The 8,835-nt window shown below is 37.5% G+C and overlaps 1 long non-coding RNA gene across 2 annotated transcripts in view; it reads left to right on the top strand.

Annotated features, from left to right (window-relative positions):
* The first annotated feature begins 696 nt into the window (after nt 1–696).
* LOC132027857 (uncharacterized) overlaps nt 697–8,835 on the top strand; it is a 46,237-nt gene continuing 38,098 nt past the window's right edge. For both annotated transcript variants that reach the window (XR_009407230.1, XR_009407229.1), the window contains exon 1: nt 697–864. This is a non-coding gene — a long non-coding RNA (uncharacterized LOC132027857). The remainder of the gene's footprint in view (nt 865–8,835) is intronic.

The following is an 8,835-nucleotide window of genomic DNA, read 5'->3' as shown; positions in this document are numbered from 1 at the left end:
AAATTCATAATGAACACTAACAATGAGAACAAAACAATTTCTAAATGATTTATACCAACTCTTGCCCAAAAATGAAGATACGACATGAAGATAGGTTATGAGAAGGAAAATGCTACCTTTGTACTTGGGCCATTCCCTCCACCCCTTTTATTTAAGCTTTATTTATTTTTTTATTTAACAGAGAGTGATAGAGAGAGAGAGAGAGAGACGCAGCAAGAGAGGGAACAGGAGCAAGGGGAGTGGGAGAGGGAGAAGCAGGCTTCCCACTGAGCAGGGAGCCCGATGCAGGTCTGGATCCCAGGACCCTAGGATCATGATCTGAACTAAAGGCAGCCACTTAACGACTGAGACACCCAGGCACCCCTTTTCCCCCCACTTTCGGTATGAAAACATATTCTTAAAATACCTCCACATAAAGAAAATAAAAAGTGTGATTAGACATAGATTCTAATCTACTTTATTGCCACTTCTTTATCAAATATATAATTGTACTCATACAGGTGCTAGTTAAGCTTCTTTTGACTCAAATCAGATTGGCAGATATTTCGTTTAAGACTTTTACTTATTTATTTGTCACAGTGAGAGAGAGAGAACATAAGACGGGGAGGGACAGGCAGGGGGACTGAAACAGTCTCCACTCACAGATGGGCTGGCTATTATATAAAGTACTGACTTTTCTGGAAAATCTCTTCCTGCTTCCTGTCTTCTTTGGAGGCTACAAAAAATGTATGAGGGGAGGAGAGATACCCTGAGAGACCTGAAGTAAAAGTGCAGGAGACTGAGAGCCAAACGAGAGGAAGAGCTGCGCCCAGAGAAGCAGCTACGGAGATGGAGGTAGAGAAGAAGATGCAGAGCGGCAACGAGGTGGGTGAGGGAAGAGAATAGATTTTCTTACCCTGCTTTTTCCCCCTTATTCAATCTCTAGGACCTCTGTACTTTTGGAACTCTGTTTGTATTTAGCACATAAAGACCATCTGCACCATTCTAGCCAGCACTGGAGCAGTGTGGGATACAAGGGAATTTTCTAAGATGACCTTCAGGCTCTAGATATTCCTCATTCCCAGACACAATTTTTTTCAGACACTTTTTATTCTTGATGGATGCCCTTGTTTGACTTCCCATCTGTGACCAAGGGACAAATGTCCTTTTTTTTTTTTTTTCCCCTTGAAGCTCAGAGAATTGCATCTTCTGATGGTGGATGTAGGAATTGGAGCCTGCACACTGCCCAAGCATCTGTGAGGGGCTGTGATAGGGATGAGACTAGCGTCACCTGGTCGTTCCTGTCCCTGGTACTGGGGGGGTGGGCATCAAGATGCCAGGGAGGTTTCCAATATATCCATGGGCTGAGTTGACCCTAATCCTTGTATGATAGCATATCAGGAGCTTTATAAATCTACTGGATCCAACGGAGGAAACTGCAGTATAAACGCACTAAGTACTTTGTTCCAAAGACTGAAAAAATTGGCTGAGACAGTGACGTGTGGAGTTGGAATTAAAGATTTGCCAATCTGGGGACGCCTGGGTGGCTCCAGGTTGGCGAGGCACTTGCATTTCTCTCAGGTCCTGGGATGGAGTCCCAGTGCCAGGCTCCCTGGGAGCCTGTTTCCCCCTTTGCCTGTCCCCCTGCTTGTGCACTTTCCCTCTCTATAAAAATCTTAAAAATAAATGAATAAATGGACTCCGAGCAGTTCATCAGCTGTGAAGCCAGCTCCCTCATTACACTTGCCCCTAGCTTTTTTTTTTTTTTTTAAGATTTATTTGACAGAGAGAGAGAGAGAGAAACACAAGCAGGGGGAGTGGGAGATGGAGAAGCAGGCTTCCCGTTGAGCAGGGAGCCCGATGTGAGCCATTGTTCCCAAAACCCCACCATCATGACCTGAGCCGAAGATGGACACCCAGTGACTGAGCCACCCAGGCACCCTACCTGCCACAAGCTTTCTCCAGCTTCTTTGTGTTTGCTCCTCAGAGTATCTTCATCCCTTCAAAGGGCCTCACTCTTTCACACCATCTGTAACATCAACTCTTTCAATTTCTGAAGAAGCTTCCAGTTACAGCCTTCTTCCCCCCCCCCTAAGATTCCAATTGTTTTGAGAAATAAGAGATAGTCCTTCTCACATTTCTACCTTTAGTGCTTGAGAATAGAAATTTTTTTTCTATAGAGTTCCTTCAGTATTAGCAGTTATAATTTCAATCTCTATCCCCATCATTCACAAAGGGGTGAGTCTGCCTTGACAATTTTCATCATGATAAATATGCTTTGTTTTGTAATGGTTCTTCACTAGTTTATTAAAAATATAAGACTATCCTGCTTTTCCATTTTTACCCTGCTACAACATTTGCTTATAAGCATGAGAGCACATGCTCTGTTACATACTTTACTCCCACTTAAATGAGTTTTATGAGGTTACTAGCCTCTGAAAATCCCAATTAAGCGTCCTAGTGGCCTGATGGGTGAATCTACGAAGAGGCGAATGCACGGTTACATAACCAAACAATGTTTACTGGAAGCATCTTTAGCATGTTTACAAAACACATGAAACTGTTTTTGCTTCTTGCTTGTTCATCTGCATTTGACCTTTCAGTCTGTTTAAATAATTTACTTGGATCCTTTCTGGTGATGATGAAGGACAAGGAGGAGATGATGCCATTTGGGTATTTCAAAACACATCTTTTTTATTGTCGGCTACTGGTTAAGAAATAAAGCTATACGGAATGGCAGAAATAGATGAAGTGGAAACACCTTTTTCCTTCAAATTTATGGAAAATCACAATTTTAAAAAATTCTAGATGGCAACAGCAGTTCTGCCACATTTTTTTTAAACTTTAAAATTCTCCAAAGTATCTTAAGAGTTCATCTCTTTTATCACAGTACAGTAATACTAGGTCCTGAACTAAAAGACTATAATGTCTTAAGTAAACACAACAATAAAACTTGGAGTTGGGGTGTACAATAATCACAGTTTCACCAACTGTTGAATAGCATCCACTTTTACATGAGTGGAATGTAGAATATTCATCTTCAAAGTCTGTAAAACTTTATACCCTTAAAAACAATTCCAATTTCCTAGTCTCAAACCTACTTTAAAATGTTGTCTTTAAACTCATTACGCATGTGTGTACTTCCAGATTAAAAAGAAAAGCCAGAAGATCATTCTAAACTGTAATTTAAATTACATATTCCTGTTATAAAAAGCTCAACATCAAAGAAGAAAAGTTCCCTTCTCTGCATTTCTGCCTCTGATTCTACTGCCCTCCTATTCTTCTCATTTCTCCATGGAGAACATTTTCATAGACTAACACTAATGTATTTGGATGAGTGCAAATATTTGGTTTATGCTTGAGCTTTTTATTAAAAAAGTAATGCTTGTCCATGGTCATATTCAACGACTACAAAAGGGTATACAATCCAATATAAGCCTCTTTCCATAAACAGACTCCAAATCCCTCTCCGAGAAAGACTGTAAGCTTATGGTGTATGTGTTATGTGTGTCTAAGAGATATGTACAGAGAGTCATAGAAATAGAACATACTGGACTCATTTTGGCAAATAGAAGCAGACTACATTAATTGTTTTGGTCCTTGCAGTTTCCCCTTATGATAATCTTTCCAAATCAGCACACAGAGAATGACTTGCTTTTAACCATACCACTGCAGAGTGAGATCACAATTTATTCAACCGAATAAATATATGACTACTTAAATTCCTTTTTTTTATATTTATTTATTTTATTATTATTTATTATTTTAGAGGGGGATGGAGAGAGAGAGAGAGAGAGCGAGAGAGCACGCACGCAAGCAAGCAAGCGAGAGAAACTATAGCAGACTCCATGGTGAGCACGGAGCCTGATGGGCTCCGTTTCATAACCCTGAGATCAGACCTGAGCTGAAACCAAGAGTCTGACACTTAAATGTCTGCACCACCCAGGGGGTCCTGAACACTTAGATTCTTTAAAGTCCTTTGTCAATAAAGGGAATGCACCTGTGAACACAGTTTGAAGTAAATCTTCACACATGTGAGTACATCTGCAGTAGAACTATTGAGTTAAAGGGCATATTTTTCACTCTGATATGTGTTGCCAATTGCCCTGTATAGATAGTATCTTTCCACTTTTATCTTTCAGATATTGTGTATTACTTACTCTTTTTCTGGGTGAGATAGTACAGTGATTTAGAGTTCATACTCTGGTGAATAACTGCTTGATAGCATACATTTTTTCAGCCACTGATGTGCTTTGTGTTTTTGGGCAACATGCTTAACTTCTCTGTGCCCCAGGTTTGTCATTTGTAAAACAAAAATTAATCTTATCAGTCAATATTTATAGAGTACCTATTAAGAGCTAGACACTTTTCTGAGTACTGAGGATCTAAGAGTAAACAAAGCAGGCAAATTTACAAATTTACAAATGCCCTGCTTAGGACACAGCAGACAAATTTACTGTATCCATGAATGTTGAACTCTAGAGGGAAATAGTAATCCCTTGGGATTTTGTGAGCATTAAATAACTTGATTCATGTAAAATACTTAGAACAGGAGCTGGCACATAGTAAATGCTTGGTAAACTGTTACTATTGTTGCTGTAGTTATCGTTACTACAGCCTCATTATTATTGTCAATAATACTTCAAAAGAGAAAAAAAAATAACTTCTCAATGTTTTCATTTCTACTTTGATTATTTCACCAATATTGAATGTATCTTCAAAGGCTAAAAATATTTGAGTTTCTTTTCCTGCAACTTGCTACTTTATGTTTCAGTTCTTCTTTTAACGCACAGCAGTCTTTCTTTCAATACTTTGTAAAAGCACTCTAAACATTTAATCAATTAGATTTTATATGACACGTGGTTTACTATGTAGAGTCTTAAATATTTTAAATCTTCAAATGTGGCCATCTCTCTTTTTTTAAGATTTTATTTATTTTTTTGACAGAGAGGGAAAGATCACAAGTAGGCAGAGAGGCAGGCAGAGAGAGAGCGGGGGAAACAGGCCCCCTGCTGAGCAGAGAACCTGATGAGGGGCTTGATCCCAGGACCCTGAGATTGTGACCTGAGCTGAAGACAGAGGCTTAACCCACTGAACCATCAATGCAGCAATCTCTTAACTGCTACATTTCTAAGTTTCATGTTTTTATAATGGCTTCCTTAATCCAAGATTATCTTTCAAAATTCCTTAATTTTATTCCAGAACGTTAAGACTCTTGCTTCTTCTTAAACAATTTCCTAGTGGATATAATTTTCAATTCACAAACTCAAGAAGGTAGAAATTAATGATTTTATTTTTTCTTGACTCAGTTTTTTAAAAAATTTGAATTCCTATCTGACTTCATTGGTAGGAAACCCAATCTCAGTCTTCATGTTTCCTTTTAGTCTCCCTCAAATTCTAAGAAGTTCTAGGGACTCTCATAAAGCCAAATTTTGGGAAAACAGTCCTTATCATTGATTCATTTGTCCAAACAAGGTTTGCCTCCCATCAACTCAGCACTTCAGAACTCACAGCTTAAAAAATGCCCTGCTTAGGACACAGCAATCTTTTGTTTGAAAACCACCCATGACCTCATCTACCTAGTTGCACTCCCCAGCCATTTCCTCTCTGGAGTCTTGCTGCTTTGCTAAAAGCATGTTAGGAAAGCTTTGCACAGACATCTCTTCCATCCCCATATCCCTAACGCTCCTTCTCTCAGTCCTCAAAAATTCCTAATTTGAGATGAACTCTACTAAACCTTGATTCCGTCCCAGACATTTTATCAATCCCATTCCAAAGCATAAGTTTTTCAAAAACAAGGCCAGAATTTCTTCTGAACCCAACTGTATCCCTTTCCTTAGGCAATGTGGCAAGAAGGCTGAGTAAGTACTTAAATGGGACAAGAAGAAAGTGAGAAATCTGAGTAGAAAAGAGAAAAATACACAGATCTAGGTATTTAACTTTGCAAATCAAGAGAAATTAACTCTAGCCACATAAAACAAAAAATAATGATAATTTATGAAAAGGATTTTAGTTAACTCCCAATCTCCAGGATGACTGGAGTACCTAGAATACAAGGCCAACAATGTCTAGAATCAGGCCATTATAACAGACCCCATAAACATCACTGCTGCCTCCACTAAGCCCAGACGTCACAGCAAGTACTGCTTGATGGCAGCCACGATCTCACCACCACAGCCACTGTGCTACTGCTAGTATCCAACATCCAAATTACTACCACCACTGCTATGTAGTTGACCATCACAGACATAACGTTTGATGGTTGATGTCTCTCTTTATGTCACAAGATACTGATTGAAAGTCTATCTTCTGGAGATTGACTAGTAGGGATTCAGTCATGGGACTTCAGGGAAAAGAAATCGCCAGCAGAGTGTCTGGCATTTTCAGCTTTTACAGACTCTGATACCTAAGGTGAATGTATGTTTCTCCAAACATAAGATAGAAAATTATGACTGAAAAGACATGTTTACTACAGAGTCTCACCTTTGGCTATGGAAAGTAAGTATTCTTATTTGTGCTTCCAAGCAGAACAAACTTAATCCTGCATAACTCAAATAGCCCTCATTGAACAAGGCCAACAAAAATGCATGTAACTACATTCAAGATATCGTCAGTTACCACTTCCAGATCCAAGTCCAGGATCTCTGGGAGACAACTGCCCTGCAGTTGCCTTTACTTAGGGGAGATTTCCCACAGTGGGTCATGACTCATCTGAGAATGAAAGGCTATTCTGGAAATTGCTTTTCCAGAACGATAAAAATTATGAGTGCAAGTATAGGACCTTTGGAATCACTCTTAAATTGGAAAGGGGACCGGCTCCACCATATGCATTTCTCTAATATTTATTTATTTATTTATTTATACTTTCTGTTGCAGAAATAAACAGATGAATGAACTTGTAGAATGTCTGAGATGGGAACTCACAAACAATAATGGCAAATTCTATACTTGCCAGTCTCACCTCAAGTTTTTCTTTTTTTAATTATTTTTATCAACAATGACACATTTATCACCTTCATGTGAGCAGAAATCACAGGACTGTGTTTGTAGACTCCTGGGCAGCCTTTAGGATATCAGGTTACCTGTGGCCCAAGCTTATTTCTATCTCCCAGGCTCAGATTGCCCCCAGAGTCCTTAGTAAAATGAAACTTAAAAAAATAATTCTCTTGGTTTTCTAGGTGACATAAACTCCTTGTAAGTTTTTCTTCATTTTGCTTATTTTGGTAACACCACTTCCAAGTGATGGTCAAAGGAATAATATCCCTTCGAAAAGGAACAACAGAAAGGAATAACTGTAGAATTTCTGATTTTACAGTTATATTTAAAATAGTTAACGATAACCATGCAAACCAGTAGGATATCTTTCTGCATTTCAAGTAAACAATTTTTGTCAATTCAAGAGTTACTGCTATTTAATGAAATACATTCCCTGGTAACCAAGACAACTAGAATTTTTTTCCCCCAAATAATATAAATTCATTGTTTTCAGGTTTTAGAGACAGGTAATACAATACCATCAATTTATATTTGCTTGTTATTTCTCTTCATTCTCATTATGGAGCCCCAACAGTGATCTTTAAAAGTTGGAGGCTTATGAACATTCTTTTTAGCAAGATAAAGGACTGCTCTTTTGGCTAGGATTCAAACAATTGAGGGAACAAACAAATTTACAGATTTTGGTGTGAGTGATGTGACTTAGGTTTTAATATCTATTTGTGAATCTATTCTCACGAACATCTCATAGCTTTTTGGTGCTTATGTATCAACACAGAAACATAGTAAATTTAACAAAGGGAATTTGAGTTCATCTCCTGGCCTCTTCTCTTACTGCATGCTTCATCCTGTTACTAAACTACTCTATTCCTGCTGCAGTGAGAGCAATCAAGAATGAAAATCCAACAGTCTCAGGAAAGAGGTGAATAATACTGAGACACATGAAATATAAATTAGTGATAAAGTTTGTGAACTTTACTTATTAAACATGCATAAAATTAATATGGTTCAGCATCTGTCATGTACCATACAACTGTGTGGTATGCCTGTAACAGACATTACTTAAATTATCTCACTAATCCTCATCAGCACCCAAGAATGCTATTAGCAGTGTCTTTCTAGAGGTGAATAAACACATTTAGAAAATGAAATGATTTTCCTAGTACTTAGTTAATTTTTTTTCCAGTACTTAATTTAAGTCCTAGAGTTTAAACTCAGTTCATGTTGCTCTAAACCCTATCCTATTTGCATAACATCATATGGATATTTAGCTAAGGAAATAAATACAATACACACATATGTATATCTACACATATACACATGACTAGATGCATATGCACTTATGCACATACCCTTAGGCATTTATATGAAGAACTATGGGATATCAGAACATGCAGGAACTTTGAATCTGCACCTACCAGCACTAGATGCAGGAAAAAAAGAGTTGAAAATAAATTATCCAACTGATAATTAATTATTATTATATATCATATTGATGGAATAAGATAAAAGCCTTTGACAATTATCTAGTATTTATGATGAAAACTCTCAACAATAACCTATGAGTAGAAGAAAACTTTCTAAAGCCTATAAAAGGAATTGATCAAAACCTACAACTGTCATCACAGTACAGGTGAAAAACTGAGGGCATTATGATCAGAAGCAAAACAAAGATGTCCATCCTCACCAATCTTAATACAATTCTAGAAATTAGTGCCAGTATAATCAGGCAAGATTATAAACTATAAAGAAAAGGCAGCTGGTTTGGAAAGGCAAAAAAAAAAAAAAAAAAAAAAAAAAGATTTTTTAAAAACATCTTTTTAAAAAAAAAAAAAAAAAAAAAACATCCAACAAAAAAAAAAA

This window comes from Mustela nigripes, chromosome 12 (assembly GCF_022355385.1).
Source record: "Mustela nigripes isolate SB6536 chromosome 12, MUSNIG.SB6536, whole genome shotgun sequence".
NCBI classification, from domain to species: Eukaryota; Metazoa; Chordata; class Mammalia; order Carnivora; family Mustelidae; genus Mustela; species Mustela nigripes.
This window is presented reverse-complemented; position numbering and strand designations above follow the sequence as displayed.